The following is a 19326-nucleotide window of genomic DNA, read 5'->3' as shown; positions in this document are numbered from 1 at the left end:
AACACCTCGGGTTACAAACACTTTGGGTTACAGACTCCACTAACCCAGAAGTATTACCTCAGGTTAAGAACTTTACCTCAGGATGAGATCAGAAATCGTGTGGCGGCCCATTAGCTAAAGTGGTACCTCAGGTTAAGACTGGTTTCAGGTTAAGAACAGACCTCCGGAACGAACTAAGTTCATAACCAGAGGTACCACTGTATTCTGAACTTTAGTAGACCTGAAACTACCCACTTGTCTGAAGAATGTCAGGCAGCAGGTTATTCATCACTGGCAAACAGCAAAGTTGGGAAACGGAAGCCTAAAAGGACTTAACGTCACTCTAGTTTGCCAGCAGCTTGTGCCTTATATAAAAACATCGTGCTTTCTGCCTTGAGCTGGGAAACAATATAGGAAGAATGTAAGTTTTCGTATGGGCCTGCAACGACCCCTGGTGGTCCATAGTCAAAAAGGCATTATGAAACTAAATGGAGTTTTGTGTGTGCCTGTTCTAAGTTTGTGGTGGTGTGCTGCTTTTGTTTGTGCATTGCCCTGAGTGCTCTGGTAGGCAAAACCCAGATCAATGCACATATAGTGAGGAGGCCCAAGAAGAGGCAAACTCCTTTATTTTATGTGAACTGTGAAAAGCAAACATTTCTCCATGGTTGAAATGATTTGATTTACATACCCTCCAACAGTGCTTTTTTTCCTGGGGGTACACAGGGGTGCGCATACCCCTAAACATGTTGTGAATCTAAGTTCGGCCTCATTGAGGGGCCGTATTTCAATATGACTAGGAAAATGAGAGTACCCATAAATATTTTTTTTAAGAAAAAAAGCACTGCCTTCCAACATTTCTTTGATGAAAATAGGGAAATCCCATTCCATAATGATAATCTTATTGTTTATACCCCACACCTCTTACTGGGTTGCCCCAGACACTCTGGGCAGCTGCCAACAAATATAAAAACATAATATAACATTCAACATTTTAAAAAACCTTCCCTATACAGGATTGCTTTCAGACAGCTCAGGGGTTGGATAACTCCATACCCTCCAACATTTCTCCAGTGAAAATAGGGACATCCTAAGGAAAAGCAGGACATTCTGGGATCAAATCAGAAATGAGGATGGCTTCTCTAAATCAGGGACATCCCTGGAAAATAGGGACACTTGTGTTAGGATATTTCCGTTCCACCTTAAAAGGGAGCAGGCTTGTGAGTCACAGAGTCTGCGTATTTCCTGTTCACAGGATGTTTATGTTTATGTTTGCTATTGCTTTTGTTTTCTCTCTCGGTGCCTGAACACGCTAGCAGGCGGTCATGTTTTTCTTTGTTCTGATCAACGCTGAATAAACATTCTAAATGATACTCTCCTGAGTGCAACTTTCGCTGTGTGAATTCTGCTGATAGAGTGTGCATCAGCCCAGGAATGTGGCAATCTATTTCTGGAGCTTGTGCCACTAATTGCTGATACTGTATCTACGGGAGGTCGATGGACGTCCGGAGTCCAGAGTTGGCGTGGAGGCAGTGATGGCCTTTGTCTCCCTGGCAGTATCCCAACAACTTGGAGGCTCTGGATTTACTAATTTAACTTGTTATATCAGAATAAGTATTAATACTCTTAACTTGACTTTGAAGCTGGTAACTAACCTTTTCAGCATTCATGCTTAAAGGAAACTGTGGTAGAAGAGGATTTTTTTGAAAAAAAATCTGGAAACATCTACGAGACCTCAAAATAAATATTGGTTTGGACATTACTTTCAAAGATCCCAATCTAGCCCTGCACTAGAGATTGTGAAGTCCATAGCAACTGGTACCCAGAGGCTTACTGCCTTTGACAATGGAGGAAGAACATAGCATTCATGGCAAGTAACCACTGACAGCTTTCTCCTTCATGGGTGTGTCTAATCCTGTTTTGGAGGTTGGGTGCCCAGCAGGGGCTAGGGGTAGAGGATGTTTTCACCCTCCACTCTCATCAAACCCTTGCTGCAGGGCAGGGCACAGGGATGGGCAGGGCACAGGGATCTCTGTGAGGCCTGGGGGCACTTGGTTCATGCCCCCCCCCCCAGATTCTGTACCCGGGGCCTCAGCCTCCCCTGCCCCCCCACACTATACCACTGCATTTATAACCAATATATTGGACTCTGTGTGTCCACAGAATCCTGTAATATAGACTACGGGAAAACGCTATAATGTCATGCCACTTTTAAGTTTATCTGTCACAGATTCTCCCCCAAGAATCCTGGGAGCTGTAGCTTGTTTAGGCTGCTTAGTGCTCTTGGCAACTCCAAGCCAAAGCAAAAAGAAGAAGCTGTTGGGTGGTGGGGTGGTGTAGTGCTTCAAGTTTCATACTATGACTGGTTCAAATCTGAACTTAGCCATGAATCTCACTTGCTAACACTCAGCCTAACCTGCCTCACACAGTTGTTAGGAGGATGGCATAGGGAGAAAAATGACCTGTACTGCCTTGAGCTTCTTGGAGGAAAGGCATGGCTATAAATTGGAGGAGGAGGAGAAAAAGAGAGGAAATATATATACACATATCCACAATTATTTTCAGGGATTCTTTGCACCCGCAACCAGATTCAAATAGCAGGTCAAGAGATATGGCATAAAAGCTGTTATTTACTGTCCCATTAAACTTTAATTAGTTTAATGTAAATGCCCAGTGCACTTCCTTCTTTAAAAGTCTCACCACGGCAGAGGATTTCGCGCAGCAGCTAAGAAGGGCAGGAGAGGCAGCATCTTCCCAAAAAGAGTCCTGGAGCATGCGGTTTGTAAATCAAAAATAAGGTTTATTTACAAAACACCAAAAAAACAATCCTGGCGACGAACCACACATCTCAGCAAAACACACACCCAAAAGGGAGAAGGGGGAGAACAAACAAACAGGGGGACTATTTATACAGACTCATGTTCCTGGAAGCCTAATGACCTCTAGCTGCTCAGTGATTAGAGCGTTTCTGCTACTCTTTTAACCCTTTGATAGCAACACCCCCTCTCGCTCGTAACACTGAGCTGTACCAACCTTAATACAAATTTAAACCTGAACAGAAACATTTATGAGATTGCGGACTCAAAGCTTTTGTAAAACCGTCTGCGAGATTTTCTTGGCTTGGACAATACTTTAGTTCAATTAAACCTTGTTTTACACTTTGGCATACATTTTGATAACGGATATCCAAGTGTTTTGTGTGCGCCTTGAATTGACCTGATTTAGCTAGTTTAATACAAGGTTGATTGTCTTCCCACACTCTGATAGGTAGGGAACATTCTCCAAACAATTCTTGTACCAGTTGCTTATAAAATTCCAGTTCTCTACATATATCTGATAACGCATTGAACTCAGATTCAGTTGAACTTAAAGCTATAAGTGATTGTTTTCTTGATCTCCAACCAATAGTGCATTTCCAAATTTTATCGCCATTCCTGACACTGATTTTCTATCTGGTCCAGCATCTGCCCAACTGCTGTCGGCCCAACATTCAAGTTGTGTGCTGCCCTCTGCTGATAGTTTTAAGCGAAAGCTTTTGGTAGTTTGGAGATACCTTAAAACTCTTTTTACTCCTTGCCAAGCATGCATTGATGGTTTTTCAGCTTGTCTACACAGCATGTTGACAGCATATGTTATATCGGGCCGAGTCCACTGTGCAATGTGGAGTAGACTGCCTATCGCTGACTGGTAAACCCCGGGATTACAGAACTCTGCCTTTTGCTCAGTTTGAGCATCCTTTGTGTAACTTAACTCCATTGGGGTTTTAACACCAGCACAGTTGTTCATTTTAAACCTTTCCAGCAACTGCTGGATTTTAGCTTCTTGGCTAAGCCAATAGTTACCATTTTCATCTTGCTGAATTTTAACTCCTAGATAAACAGATACATTGCCTAGTGATTTTATCTGAAACCTTTCTCCAAGCTTTGTGGCAAATTGTTGTACAAGTTTATCATCCTTTCCACTGTATAATAAATCGTCAACAAATATCAAAACTGCTTCTTGTTCACATCCCGAGCCTTTTAGATAAAGACACGCATCTGCTGCGCTCTTTCTGAACCCCATGCTCTCTAGAGCATCGTTTAAGCAGGAATTCCAATTACGGGCGGACTGTTTCAACCCATAAATGGATTTGTGTAGGCGCCAGACCTGGTTTGGCTTGTCTCCTTCAAAACCTGGTGGTGGTGTCATATAGACTTCCTCCTGTAAGTCTGCATTTAAATAAGCCACATTGACATCAAAATGAAACAGCTTATTTCCCTTCTTAGCTGAAGAGGCTAGAAGCATTCTTAATGACTCCGATCTTGAAGTAGGGGCATAGATTTGAGAATAGTGAACACCTTTGCGCTGCGAAAACCCTTTTGCAACTAGCCGGGCTTTATATTGCAACTCTTCAGTAGTTGTGGGCTTTAAACGATATACCCATCGACAACCTACAGCTTGTTGCCCTTTCGGAAGCTCTGTACTTGTAAACACACCGAGAGACTTCATTGAAGCCATCTCTTTTTCCATTGCTTCCTGCCACTTTACGGCTTCTGAGCTTGGAAGCTGTTGTACTTCCATATAGCTTTCTGGCTCACACTGTGCCATATTTACGTATACACTTGTCACCTTAAACCGCTCTGGCGGCTTGCCCTTCGTTGCACGACTTGACCTGCGCAATTGCTCCTCTTGTGCCCCCTCTGACCGTTGGCTGTCAGAATCTGTCTCAGACTTTATGTCTGGACGCGCCCCTAGGGATAAAGACCTCCGTTTAGATACCTCCCTTGGGCTTGGTGTTGCAGGTGACCTGCTTTGCTTTTGCTGTCTGCTAGGCCTACTGACTGGCGAAGTTGGAGCACTCCTAGATTCTGGCTTTTCTACCTTAGGAGAAGAACCTCGAGCCTGATCAGAATCTGCATCTGAACCATGTGCACCATCCCCTTCTGGCTCATCACTCTCTGGACTTTCTTTCTCAGCATGAATGCCTAAATCATCTCTCAAAATGTCAGGGTTAGCGTGTAAGTGAGTCCATCCGGACTGCTCACAAAAATCAGCGCTCCTACTGAGGACCACTCTTGTAGTATCCCCACCTGGGTCCACAAACCTCCAAGATTTGGCATGTGGTTCGTACCCGCAAAAGATGAGTTTCCTAGCCCTTGGACTTCCCTTTTTCCTTAACGCTTTTGGGATAAGTACATAGGCTTGAGATCCAAACACCCGAAAGTAATTAACTTTGGGCTTCTTCCCATATAAAGCAAAATAAGGCGTAGTATCAATTACCGAATTATATACTCGGTTCAGAATATGAGTAGCCGCCTGCCAGGCTTCCGCCCAGTAACTCTGAGGAAGTTTAGCATCAAACAACATAGAGTTTGCCAACTCTTGCAGAACCCTATTTTTACGTTCGGCCACGCCTCCTTCTTGGGGGGAATAAGGTGTAGACAGACGATGCTTAATTCCCTTTTTCTTAAAGAAATTCTGCAACACAGACCCGGTAAATTCTGACCCTCTGTCTGTCTGAAAAGCAAGTACTCTAGTACCGAATTCAAGTTCTACCGCATGAACCCAATTTTTAACTGTTTCTGCAGTATCTGCTTTTGTTTTGAGAGGAAAAAACCATGTAACCTTTGTTTTGTCATCCGAGAGACACAGTGCATACTTCGAACCTCCCATGCTAGCAACAGGCATTGGGCCACATAGGTCCATATGCACAAGTTGGAATGCTTTGTCAGATTTCCTATCTGAACTGGGATAGCTGCATCTATGAACCTTCGCACTTTTGCATGCAGTACAATCCAAATACTTAGTACATTTGTTCAATTTGCACCCTTCTGATAATTCAGGTTGCCTTTTAACATACTTAAAATTAATATGCCCTAAACGGCGGTGCCATAAATGAACACAAGAATTATGGGTAGGCGTGTTCACACAACCAGCATGAACCTGTTCAACTTCATCTGGACTTGTCTCAAAATAATATAACCCATTTCTGCATTCCACCTGCAAAAGAGATACGTTATTCTTTGAAATAGTGCAAACCCCATTTTCAAACACAGTTTTAAACCCATTTCTATCAAGTTCTGACACAGACAAAATACACCCCTTCAGTCCCTTTAGCACGTAGGCATCAATTTCTGTTTGCAAACAATTCAAGAACACTGTGCCTACAGTCTCTAAGGAACGTTTAGTTGAATCTGCCATTGTCACAACTTTAGGGGTTTGCAAATGTCTGCAATTCTGCAAACGTACACTAGATGGCGCCACCAGGTGGTGAGATGCACCACTGTCGATCAACCAGCGTAGATTGCTGCCTTGGCCACGCCCTTGCATCAACGCCATTGCTGAAGCCATGTGCTGTGTGCTGTGGGAGTAGCCACGACCTCCTTCTCTTCTTCGACGTCCCCTGGAACTCCTTGTCTGGTAACTAGGGGTAACGGCCTTGTTGCTGTCTTGACCAGGTTCACGTGTGCAATTCCTGATTAGATGGGAAGGGGAACCACAGCGAAAACAGTGTCTAGCTGCAAAAGCATTTACTGTGTGCTCAAACTCAGCATCAACACTCTTAGGCACAGCATAACTCCCCTTTAAAGACAAACCTCTTTCTCTTTGCCTTTTATCCTGTTCATCCGCAAGCCGAGAAGAAATGTATTCAAGGGTTAATTCAGTTGACGGCATAGCTTCCAAAGTTAGAGCTAGAGTCTCATAGCTTTTATCAAGAGAAGACAACAATATGTATGACTGCTGCTCCATAGAGAAAGGAATGCCCAGCTGCCTTAGTTGATTAAAGGCAGACACCATTTTGGCAATATGTTCTTTCACACACGCTCCCGGTTGGAGACGTAAATCAAACAAACATCTTGTAGCATGGATCTTGGCCCCCGCAGTGTTTCTGGAATTTAACCGCTGCAGAACCGTCCAGACCTCATGCGTGTTCTTTAACTCAGAAACATAAGGCATTTGCTCTGGTCCCACTGCCAAAACTAGTAGACCTTGGGCTTTCCTGTCGCGTTTCTGTGAAGCTGCTGCTGCTGCTTTGGCTTCTGCAGACGCGTCTGCAGCTGCCTGTAAAGGCGGTGCTTCAGTACAGCTCCACAACTCTTTTGCTTGCAACCAAACCCTTACTCTAGCCTTCCAATCTTGCCAATTTTTCCCATTGAGTCGCGTAAACGGGACAGTAAAACTTTCCTGGGACTCTGCCATCCTCCCTGGGGCTTAGGAACGATACTCACACACCTGTAGACCGTCTCCCAGCTGCTGAGGTGGCTCCTTGAGGAATCAGACGTCTTCCAGCGAGTACAAACTGCGCAGTGCCTCTTTAAAACTTTTCTAGGCACGTTGCAGGACTCAAGCTGCTTTGGAGGCTTTCGTTGTCAGCAACCGCTTCTGTCTTCACTCCAGTCCTTGCATAAATCACTCTGAACTGCTCTCCTTATCTCCTTCTTGACGTACAAACATCCATAACCTGTCCCATTAAACTTTAATTAGTTTAATGTAAATGCCCAGTGCACTTCCTTCTTTAAAAGTCTCACCACGGCAGAGGATTTCGCGCAGCAGCTAAGAAGGGCAGGAGAGGCAGCATCTTCCCAAAAAGAGTCCTGGAGCATGCGGTTTGTAAATCAAAAATAAGGTTTATTTACAAAACACCAAAAAAACAATCCTGGCGACGAACCACACATCTCAGCAAAACACACACCCAAAAGGGAGAAGGGGGAGAACAAACAAACAGGGGGACTATTTATACAGACTCATGTTCCTGGAAGCCTAATGACCTCCAGCTGCTCAGTGATTAGAGCGTTTCTGCTACTCTTTTAACCCTTTGATAGCAACATTTACTTTACCATACTAAAACATCCAACAGCTACAGTACAATATGTAAGCAGCAGGTCAAGAGCTATGGCATCCAGCACAGGCAGGTGGAACCAATAGGGCCTTTATAGCAACTGTAAGAGTCTGGCAACCAGCCAGCCCAGTCATGAGTTTACATTTAAAAGAGCCTCATTATCAGCACTTGCCTCTGATGGTCAATCAATTCCTGACAATTACATAACATCAACATGTTCTTCATGCAGCTCCATTGCACTCCCAATGTATTCTTTAATTTGGAAAGGGTTGAGTGGAAAAGGCTGCATGGACCTCCTCTTCAGTGCTCCTCGCTCCTATTTAATGACTCCCTTTTGTTCAGCTCAGGCCTGAACAAGATAATGTAGCATTTGGGGAAGAAGAGGCAAGCCAGCAACCCAGCACTAGAGGCTAAGATGGAGAAGATCTCCACAGCCACCATGTATTTCCCTTTGGTGCTCAAGTAAGTTGGAACAAAGGACAACCAAACACTGCAAAACACCAACATGCTGAAAGTGATGAACTTGGCTTCATTGAAACTGTCGGGCAAGTTCCGGGCAAAGAAAGCTACAGTGAAGCTGGCCATGGCTAGCAAGCCCATGTAGCTCAGGACACAGTAAAACAGGATTGGGGATGATTCATTACATTGCAGTACAATCTCCTCAGTCATTGACTGGGCATCAGTATCTGGGAATGGAGGAGAGGTGGAAAGCCACACCAGGCAGATGCCTGCTTGGAGAATGGAGCAAGAAACCACAATGGAGATGGCCAGGCTTTTCCCCACCCACTTCCTGATCCTGGATGCTGGCTTGGTGGCCATAAAAGCCAGAACCACAGTAATAGTTTTTGCCAACACAGAAGAAACAGCCATTGTGAAGACAATGCCAAAAGCTGTTTGGCGGAGGAGACACGTCACCATTGTAGGTTCGCCAATGAAGAGCAATGCACAAAGGAAGCAGAGCAGGAGGGAGATGAGAAGGATGTAAGTGAGGTCCTGGTTGTTGGCTTTGACTATTGGAGTATCCTGGTGCTTCATGAATATTTTTAGCACCAGAGCTGTGGTCAAAGAAAATGAAAGAGCAGAAATGGTTGAAATGATGCCCAAAGGTTCTTCATAAGACAAGAAAGTTACTGTTTTGGGAATGCATAAATCCTGGTTCTTATTTGCATATTGCTCATCTGGACATTTGAAGCAATGGGCCATGTCTGAAAAAGAAATGTTATATTGTCTGTACATAAATGTGAGTTATATTTTTCTTTTAAAAATAGTTTCTTGGGGAAAGTAGTTCCAATGTTTTTGGAGTTTTAAAGCACAATGTGGGGCTGTTTGAAAGCCCTTTTGCAAACAGCTTTTTGCTGCGTTTTGAACCTCCAGTTTCCAGAGGATTAAATTGCATTACACAGCTGTTTGTAGGAGGACTTTCCAACAGCCCTGTGCTGAAATTTGTGGTACTCACATTTGGGACTTCAATGTGCAGCACCATCTGATGATGCAGGGATGTCAGATGATTGGCAGGTGGATAGCCCTACTGAAAGTGGGGAGATATGATCTGGTCTACCTGCCAAATAAAGTTCCCCTGCCTCTGAGCACATTAATGAATAATTATTAGAAATGATACAAAGCTGTTTGTCTTGCTCAGGTATTGCATTCTTTGTTGATGCTGTGAAATGTACCATTCTTTCCAAGGAATAATGGTTATGGGTTATGGGCCCTAGCCCTTTTGTTTTTGAGTCCTTTTTGAGTCCTTTTTGGTCCCCCCTTTTTTTTTGCTGAAGGGAATTGTGACTCACCACCAACATTATATCTTGTTATTTTCCCCACCCATCAATTTTGTGTCCCATTTTCGGCTAATGTAAAAAATAAAATAAAATGCAATATTTTTGCAGTTGTGGAAGTTTTGTGCATTTTGTGAAACTTGTTTTTTAACGATAGCACCCCAGGATCTAATGAGTGGTCATAGTTTTACCCTTTTGGTCCATGGAAAATGGGATTGGATATCCTTTTAAGGGCGAAAGGGCATAAAATTGCACAAAAAGCCAAGACCCACAAACAATGTTGAGGAAGCATGCAAATGAGACAGAGAAAGCAGTTTTGCAATGGGAATCATTGTGCAAAGTTTAGAATACTCCCAGTTGATTCAAATTAAGCATTGTGAAACTGCAGCCAAAGCTTTAAAGAAGCTAGAATTTGAATTTGTTAGCAAGAAGTTTCAGGTCAAATGGATGAATCAACTATAGGCTAACACTGAATTCCAAAAGAGACTGTGGCAAGCATTTAAACTAGGTAGTAACGCTGATTGACCAGTTTGGCCCTAGCAGGCTTTGTTCTTGGTGATCAGCAAAAGGTCTCTGTGCTGATCAGCTCACTAGGAGATAATTCTGATGCTTTTGCAACAGTATTGGAAGGAAGAGATGCCCTGGACTTTAACAAAAGCCATAGGATTTCTGAAACAGCATTGTTTTCAAAAGGAGGAAATAATACCATCTGCAAGCAGAGAGCCTTCTGGCTCAAATTACGTCTCACATTCAAGGGGGGAAAGCCCAGCCCGAGAGGGAATATCTTACCCGTTTCAAATGTGGGATGGAGGGCATAGGACTATTGTGTGCTGGAGTAACAACCCCGCCTACAAGGCAACACATTCCAGGCAACAACGGGGGAAAACCCCAGAGCAACAAAGCAATATGCTCCTATAGTGCAAACTTGTTGCAACTCAGAAAAATGCAGACACACTCCCATACAGTGTCTAACCATATTTCGAATACTGAAGACTGGTAACTTAGTAGAACAAGGAAGCATGAAAGATCATTTCTCACATTGAGGTTATGCACCCAAGAAGCTCTGTGTGTGCACTGATGCTCTTGCATGCATGTTCGTTTGGATCCTCACCAGTCTTCTGATGTGTCTGTGCACTAGAACCCTCACCTTCATGGTCAGATATCCACCCTTTGGGGCATGGGATGCAATCATAGCAGCAGAAGGGCTCCCTTTCCTTCTTTTTCATACTGTAACCAGGCTGGCAGCTGGCACTGCAGACAGAAAGGGGCTGTACCTATCCACCAATGGAAGAGGAGAATGTTAAGCTTCAGAAGAATAGTCCTGGAATCATTGAGGTCCAGGAAACAACCTGCTTTGGATTTTTCTATTATCCTAAGCATGATCAGCAGAGACATCACCTTACCAACAAAGGTCTGTATAGTTAAAGCTATGGTTTCCCCAGTAGTGATGTATGGAAGTGAGAGCTGGACCATAAAGAAGGCTGATCGCCGAAGAATTGATACTTTTGAATTATGGTACTGGAGGAGACTCTTGAGAGTCCCATGGACTGCAAGAAGATCAAACGTACCCATTCTTAAGGAAATCAGCCCTGAGTGCTCACTGGAAGGACAGATCATGAAGCTGAGGCTCCAATACTTTGGCCCCCTCATGAGGAGAGAAGACTCCCTGGAAAAGACCCTGATGCTGGGAAAGATGGAGGGCACAAGGAGAAGGGGACGACAGAGGACGAGATGGTTGGACAGTGTTCTCGAAGCTACCAGCATGACTCTGACCAAACTGCGGGAGGCAGTGGAAGACAGGAGTGCCTGGCGTGCTCTTGTCCATGGGGTCACGAAGAGTCGGACACGACTAAACGACTAAACAACTACAACAAGCATGATCAGCAGCATTTGAGGCCTCCCTCCCTTCAACTCCACAGCACTTGAGCTCAATTCCAGACATCTGATATGGGAAGGTGACATCTGTCCCAGGCTCTCTCCAAGACTCATCACCAGGGATTGGGAGAGTAGAGAAAAACCTGCTGGCCACGCCTTCCTGACACCAATTCAAATCGGATCCTGGATCCCAAGACCCTGTCTCGATAATGTATCTGCCACTGCATGTGTTTTGCCTTGCTGGTACCCTGCTTGAGGACTGCTGCACATCTTGCATACAACAGGTCATTGGCACTCAGTCCAAATCCTTGCAGTGCATCAGAAGTACTAAAGGTATGTGGTGCTAGTAGAGTGTGAAGGATTCTAGCCCATAAAGATACACTGCCTGGTAGCAATTCTTCAGGGCTTCAAACAGGGCATCTCTCCCTGCCCTCAAGATGCCAAGGATTGAACCTGGAAGCTTCTCCATGCAAGGCAGATTCTCTGCCACTGAGCTATAGCCCCTCTGCTCAAGAAATAATAACATAATAATAATAAATTGTAATTTTGTATGCACTAGTACACAGGTGAGAATGTGAGGAATGCTCTAACAAACATATCTTGCAATAAAGGTACTGTAAGGTACTGTATTTGACTATGAAATACCTTTAAATGAAAATACGTTATGGTTTCCTATTTAGGATAAACAGTGGAACCTTGGTTCACGAACTTAATCTGTTCCGGAAGTCTGTTTGACTCCTGAAACATTCAAAAACCAAGGCACGGCTTCTGATTGGTGCAGGCACCCCAGAAACAATAGCGGACAGCATCATCGGATGTCTGGCTTATGAAAAACGTTTGAAAACTGGAACACTTACTTCCAGGTTTTTGACGTTTGGGAGCCGATTTGTTCGTCAGCTAAGCTGTTCGAGAACCAAGGTTCCACTGGATGAAAATGTCTGATCTGGAGTCTGTTTTGCTGGTTTAGGTTTTGGGTATTTTTTGTATTTAGAGGCCTTGTTACCTGGGATCCTAAGCTGTAACTTACTATCATGTGCAGGAAAACTAGTATTGCTTATACACCATACAATTTAAAGGTTGGGGGGGGGGGAGAGTCACATTTGTTTTGCATTTCAAAATTTGTGACTGATTTTGAGAACCACCTCATTAAATGTGTAGCATAAACAATTTTAAGGACTGTAAGTAACAACAGCAACAAAGATACCAAGTCCTTTATCTGTGTGATAAAGGTATTTGCATATTACAGTTTGTCTTGAGACTAAATCCAGTACTTAAGACATGTTAAGGATTCGTTGTTTAGACAGAGAAAACTCTTCCAACTTCCAAAATTGGGACACTTCCCAAAAGGTCTGCGTTTAAACCCCACCTGGTTAAACCAGCTGTGCCATACTATGGAAACCTCACTGATCGCAATTTGTTCATCTGGAAGTGCCCAGGGATCTATCTTCCCAACCTTTGCTCGAATGAAAGACTGATTGGGAAATGTGACCCAATTTACAATGTCAAATCCTTGAACAAGCTCCCCTTTCTGGTCAAAGGACACCTTTTCGCCAGCACTGTTGTTAAACGACACGGATTTCAGAAAGTGGTGGAGCTGGATTGAAAAGGAAAAGAGAAAAACGTTGTGGAAAAGTTGCAACTGGAGTACAGGGAACTGTACGGCTCCCAGCATCAGCATAGGGCAGGTTGCAGGCACTGGGGGCAGGACAACCGGGGGGGGGGGACGGGGACGGACATCTGCAGAGTCCACACAGAGAGTGAACAGAGTCCACCATGCCAGCCCAGCCCTTGTTGCCGCCGCAGCCAGATAATAAGTTAGGTTTTGTATTTTTCTCTAGAAACCTTAATAAAAAAAATTACCAAAAAAGAGAGAATGATTAGAGTGGCATTGAGGGGACTGTAAAATTAAAACAAGTGAACAACTAGCAAGAGAAAGTTACAGTCTCCAATGGTTTGCTCATTTACAACTAACTGAGAGATTTTAGATAGATAAAAAGACCTTTGGTAGAGAACAAAAAAAGGACAAATTTCAAAATACAGTTGTGTACAGTTGATGAATACATTATTGCAAAAATGTAGAAATTATTGTTGAAAAGTGAAATGCAAGAAGAACAAGTTAAAGAATGCATAATTAAATGGGTGAGGAAATTTTGGGTACAATATACAAATGGAACTGTAGGAACACATGTGAACTGAAGGGTTAACCTATACACTGCGTTATGACTTAAAAGAAAATTTCTATAGAATGATGTACCTTTGGTACTTAACTCTTGGGAAATTATTTAACCATGGTAATGCATTACCCCCTTCCCCTTAAGAAGTTGAGTCCACTACCTGCCAAGGCTGCTCTTTAGGAAACTTTCTTCTTTTTCCCAGCATCATACTCTTACTGTTGGATATGGATGAGTGCAGGGCATGTAAAGCGTGTGCCACAGCATAGACACCATTGTAGATGCTGTAGCTGTAGCCAGTTACATTCATTGGGAAGACATGCCCAGGAAGGTTCTCAAGCTTTTCCTCTCCAGTGCAGATATCACCATTCATGTTGCCTGAAACAGAATCCTGGAATGAACAGCCAAATGCCTGAGCCCAAAAGTCTTTGATAAAACCATCTGTTTCAGTGGTGGAAGGCTTTCTCCCCTGAATGAATGGTCGAAATCCCCAAATTTCATTAGAGTGAAGGGAAAGTGCAATAGCACCATGGACGTCTTGTATGTCCCACCGATCCATAGGAAAGGATTTTAACTCCATCATGACTGTCAGAATCCAGACTTTGCCTTTGGACTTTTGTTTTGTGATTTCTGGGCTTAACAACCATCTCAGTAAGATCATGGATTTAACATCCCCACCGATGACCAAAACATTGGCTTCGTTGTTCATGACCTTATCATAAAATTGCAGGACACCTCTGACAAAATCCCCCTTCACAGCATCATAAAACAAGCTGCTGAAGGATTCCAGGACTGCAAAACAGATGCCACGCTTGGAAAATTCAGGAACCATGTTCTGTTTGAACCATTCTAAAATTTCCCCGTTCTCTTCAATGAATCCAACCCATCTCCACTTGAAGTGGTGAAGTAATTGGAGAATCCCTTTGTACTGAAGGGATCTATTTGGAACCATTTCGTAGAAGGAAAAGAGTTTTGGGTTATCCATGATCACTGAACCGGAATTATACATCAGCTAAAGATGCAAGGTGGGGATAGAGAGAAATATGTTTTTAATGACATTCATGTTATCTGTTTATGAGAGGGGGTGCATTTGTACAATACTGTATTTTAAAATAACATTTGTTCCATATGCTAGCCATACTGATTGTCCCAACATTTTAATGGAGTTTTAAAAAAGTTTCTTCTAAATTCTTCTAAAATGTTCTCTTTGGGAAGCATTACATTTCGCTGAGTTCTTATGCCACACTGTTGTATGAATATTTCCTTGTTGGTTTGATAGCATATAAATGGAAAGACAACAATACAGATGTGATCTTGGGGAAGGGGAAGAAAATAACTTAATTTTATTAGCCTTCTGTGATTAAAGAGTTGGTTTTGCTGGACAAGTGTCCCCCCTTTCTTTCCCTGCCAGCAAATGGTAAACAAATGGCAGCCTCTGATTGGCTGTGGTTCTAGGAGGGAGAGTTTAAAAGGAGAGGATGTGAAAAGAGAGAGATTGTTGAGATGGTTGGTTGAGGTGGGTTGGAATTGAGGTTGGAGAAGCTGGGAGACAGGTTGAGGTATAAAGAGTGAATGGGAGAAAGAGTTGGTTCTGGGGGAAAAAAACTTCCACTCTGAGTGTATTGTGAAGGACAGTGTGGTGTCCTGTGGGAGGAATAGACCAGAATTTTACTGGGAGGCAGAGGTTGGGCCAGGAAAAGTAGGAGCTGGAAAGAAACAGCCTACTTGGGACTCAAATCTAGTCTGGAGGGGAGAGATGCTTCCAAGGAAAAGAAGCATCCCCAGCCCCAGTGAAGGGAGGGAATGTGGAGAGCCCTTTGGTCTATTATTTAAAGTACCTCAGGAGCAGCATTGTTAAAGGGGGTGGATAATTGAAATAAAGTACAGTGGTACCCTTGGGTTAAGGACTTAATTCGTTCTGGAGGTCTGTTCTTAACGTGAAACTGTTCTTAACCTGAAGCACCACTTTAGCTAATGGGGCCTCCTGCTGCCGCCGCGCTGCCGGAGCACAATTTCTGTTCTCATCCTGAAGCAAAGTTCTTAACCTGAAGCACTATTTCTGGGTTAGTGGAGTCTATAACCTGAAGCGTATGTAACCTGAAGCGTATGTAACCCGAGGTAACACTGTATCACCATATAAAGGAGCCAAACCTATAACGCAAAAACAACTGAGGATGAATTAAAGCGAAATTGTACTGTATTCCTGAAGTAACCTACATTTAACCCATTTGTGTTATATACTATCTTGTCTTAAATACTGTAAATCTTTATTGCTTATTTAAAGAAAACCTGTCTGAGACTCCAACTTACTAATTATCCCCTCACAAAGGTCCCCCCTCTGGGCTAGAATTTTAAGAGGAAAGGAAAAGAAACCTTCGGGTAAAGGGTTGTTCGTGGGGGGAAGGCGGATTTATCTAAGTGAGAGTGGGCCCAACGGCATGAGAGGAAAAAGTGCTGTCATGCTCGTCACACCTTCATCCATCCATGCTATGTTGTAAAAGTGCTGACATAATGGGGAAATGGTTGCACTTTCATCCAAGTGGGAAAGGCATTGTCTTAACTGCAGTTCTGTTCCTTAGCCCTAGACAGATGCCAATGTCAAAGAGAAATGAGGGAACTTGGCAATTTCAGCTTCTCTCAGAATCTTACTTTTCCAATCTTCCCTTCTGTACTCTATATTTTCACATCTGTTTGTGGTGAAAATTCATCAACATTTGTGAATTTCTCAAAATATAGACCTTTTAGCAAAGCAATATTCCCTTATTGCAATGCAATTCTCTAATATATATGCACTCATACATACACTTTTACACCAGGATATGCATTTTTGTATGCATTGCAAAATCAGGAGAAACATAAATTTCAAAAGATGGCTGTATTTTATTTTATTTTTTAGTTCAGATCTTGTTTCGGAATGTGAAAATTAGGTAAGTTTGCCTTTACATGTGAATTTAGTATCTCCCCCATTTCTGGACAAGTCTACATAATTGGGATTAGTGCATTTCTAGAATGAAAGGTAGAGGAAGCCTGCATGCTATTTAGAAATGAGGTGATTTACCTGTGGAATCTTGTAAATATTGAAAACAGTTGATATTGAGTGGGAGAATTCAGATGTCAGTTCCCCAATGACTGCCAGTAGATTGTTCTGGATATCACAGTTGTAATAGGGGAGAAAATTGTTTTTGGGAGAAATAAATTCCATTACGGCACGAGAAATCCAATTTGGATTCAAATAGCTGTCATGGATGCCGAATCCAAGTGTAATATTGGCTAGGATCTGGGGATTTTCATTGATCTCCTTTACAGCAAATGCCAAAGCCAGGATGTGCTGGTAGTTCTCAGTTATTATGCTTAAAAGAGATTGACATTTTGTTTCGTAAACATCTTATACACTTTCCGAACCTGTATTATGGATTTTTTTTAAAGGCCTCCTCTTTAATTATTGTTGCCTGCAACACATTCTAATAAGCCTTTGCCTATTCACACATATAGATCATTAGATTCCTGTGCAGCTTCTATCCTTTTCTCTTCCTAATGCATCTGCTGGTAGTTCTCAGCCGCTATGCTAAAAAGAGATCAACATTTTGTGTCTTAAACATATTCTACACTTTCTAATTTTTGAATATTTTTGTCATTCGTGAAAATATACACTATGCTTCTTTAAACTGTAGTAGGTAAAACAGGAATAAGACAGCATATCAGTCCACAAGCCTATATTAACTGACATTATTATTATTATTATTATTATTATTATTATTATTATTATTAGTTTTATTCTTTGAATTTATATACCACCCTATACCTGGGGGTCTCAGTTCACAGAATAAAATCAAGATATAAAACCTCAAAAGACCTAATAAAAACAAAAACAACCCAACCTCCCCCCAAAAAAAACATTTTAAAAGGGCATAGGATGTAAATCGGATCAACCAAGGTGAAACATGCTCTATTCAAATAAGGCAAATTATTTACCACAGGGTGTACTAAAATGAATGCACACAAACTTAAAGCTCTTCTTACTTTCCTCAATTACACCCCTCTTCCCACCCCCACCCTATAATACTATTTGGCATCATTACATAAAGGAGATTTAGATGTGAGGGTTCGGCTCCTGATGGTACTGAAATAAAGCAGGGTGGGGCGATTTATTTTTATTTTTTTGGAACTGCTCTGTCTTCCAGGTTTTTTTGGGGTGACAGCTTGGTTTGTGGAGTTCAAATACACCAGATTTACAGTGGGTTCACAGGATTCTCAACAGCGTGAGACAATCCTGCAATGAAATCAAGCTGATAGGGAAGAGAACTAAGAATAGGAAGAGGACGCAGTGCAAATAGAAGTCAGATAATGTTTCCAACTCTCAATACATGGTGGCTTTTTTGTACATGGAAAAACACCTTTACAGGGGAAAATGCCTCTTTAATTAATGTTGCCTACCCCACATTCTAGTAAGCAATTGCCTGGAGGTTAGTCATATTTCTATTCACTTCATCCTGGAATGAAAGAAAGTCCAATAGGGAAGAGAGCTTCAAGAGGATGGAGATGTAAAATGAATGAAGAATAATAATTTAAAGCCTCAATATATGCCAAGTGACTTTTTACTTGGCAGTTCCCCTCTTTAATTAATGCTGCCTGCAGCACACATTGTCTGGAGGCTACTTGTTTTTCTATTCACACACAGATCATGAGATTCCTGTGCAGTTTCCCTCCTTTTCTCTTCCATGGTCACGTTTTCAAAGTGAAATTACTTTGCAGTGTTCAAGCCAGGTTTGCAAAGGTGCACTGTTGCATCTATTCCCTTTCAGCTACAGAATGCAATCTAGACCTAGTCTTCAATTAGATCGGCCGGGGTCTCCAACCGTCTAGACAGAAGTAGAGTATCAGGGAGAAATTTTTCTTTATACAAACGTTTTAGGTAATTGTTGTGGCCCACGAGAATGTTTGTTGAAGGCAACTGGAACAATGCATCCAAAAATGAAATCTCCTGACTGATAATATCCGGGAAGAGAAGGCTGGGAGTGCTGCATCCCACATTGAACCTTCTGGTTTTGGCATGCTGTGTGAGGCAGTAGAAGCAGCAACATTAATACTAACATCAACATCCTGAGTACAAATGTATAATATGAACACAAGTTGCAGGAGATGCAAACAGGGAAATCTCAATCTTTATAATCCCTGTAATTGCACCAGACTGTTTTGACTGACCCAAATGATCATTCTGTTTGCAGATAAGACCAAATCCAGCATTATCAAATACCAGAGTACCAGAAATCAGTCTGATGGAGCCTTGTTACTCCTGAGACCCTGGTACTGGAGTGCATGGGAGTATTTATACCGCCTTTCACAAAGCATATTATTTCTTTTCTTATTAGTCATTAGATTTCCAGAGAGGACTCTGCAAGTTCCAGAGTTAACTCCTGTCCTTATGGTAATTACAGGGGACTCAGCTCAAAGCCTCTATGGCATTGCTGGAGAACACCTGTTTGTCATTCATGACAGGAAGTATTTACTATGCACTGGATAGTGTTGTCTGGAAGCATAACTTGCCATTAAAGACTTCAGCCTATAGCCCTTCAGTAAAAAAAATTAAAAAGGCTGTAGGACAGGTCTGAGAGAGACTACGATGAAAAATTTCCCATCTCTGGAGAAAAAACACACACTTTTGACATTCGTGGATTTCCTTTTGGGAAGGGTCATAGGTCAGTGGTACTGG

This window comes from Podarcis melisellensis (assembly GCF_964234715.1).
Source record: "Podarcis melisellensis genome assembly, chromosome: 13".
Taxonomy (NCBI): domain Eukaryota; kingdom Metazoa; phylum Chordata; class Lepidosauria; order Squamata; family Lacertidae; genus Podarcis; species Podarcis melisellensis.
This window is presented reverse-complemented; position numbering follows the sequence as displayed.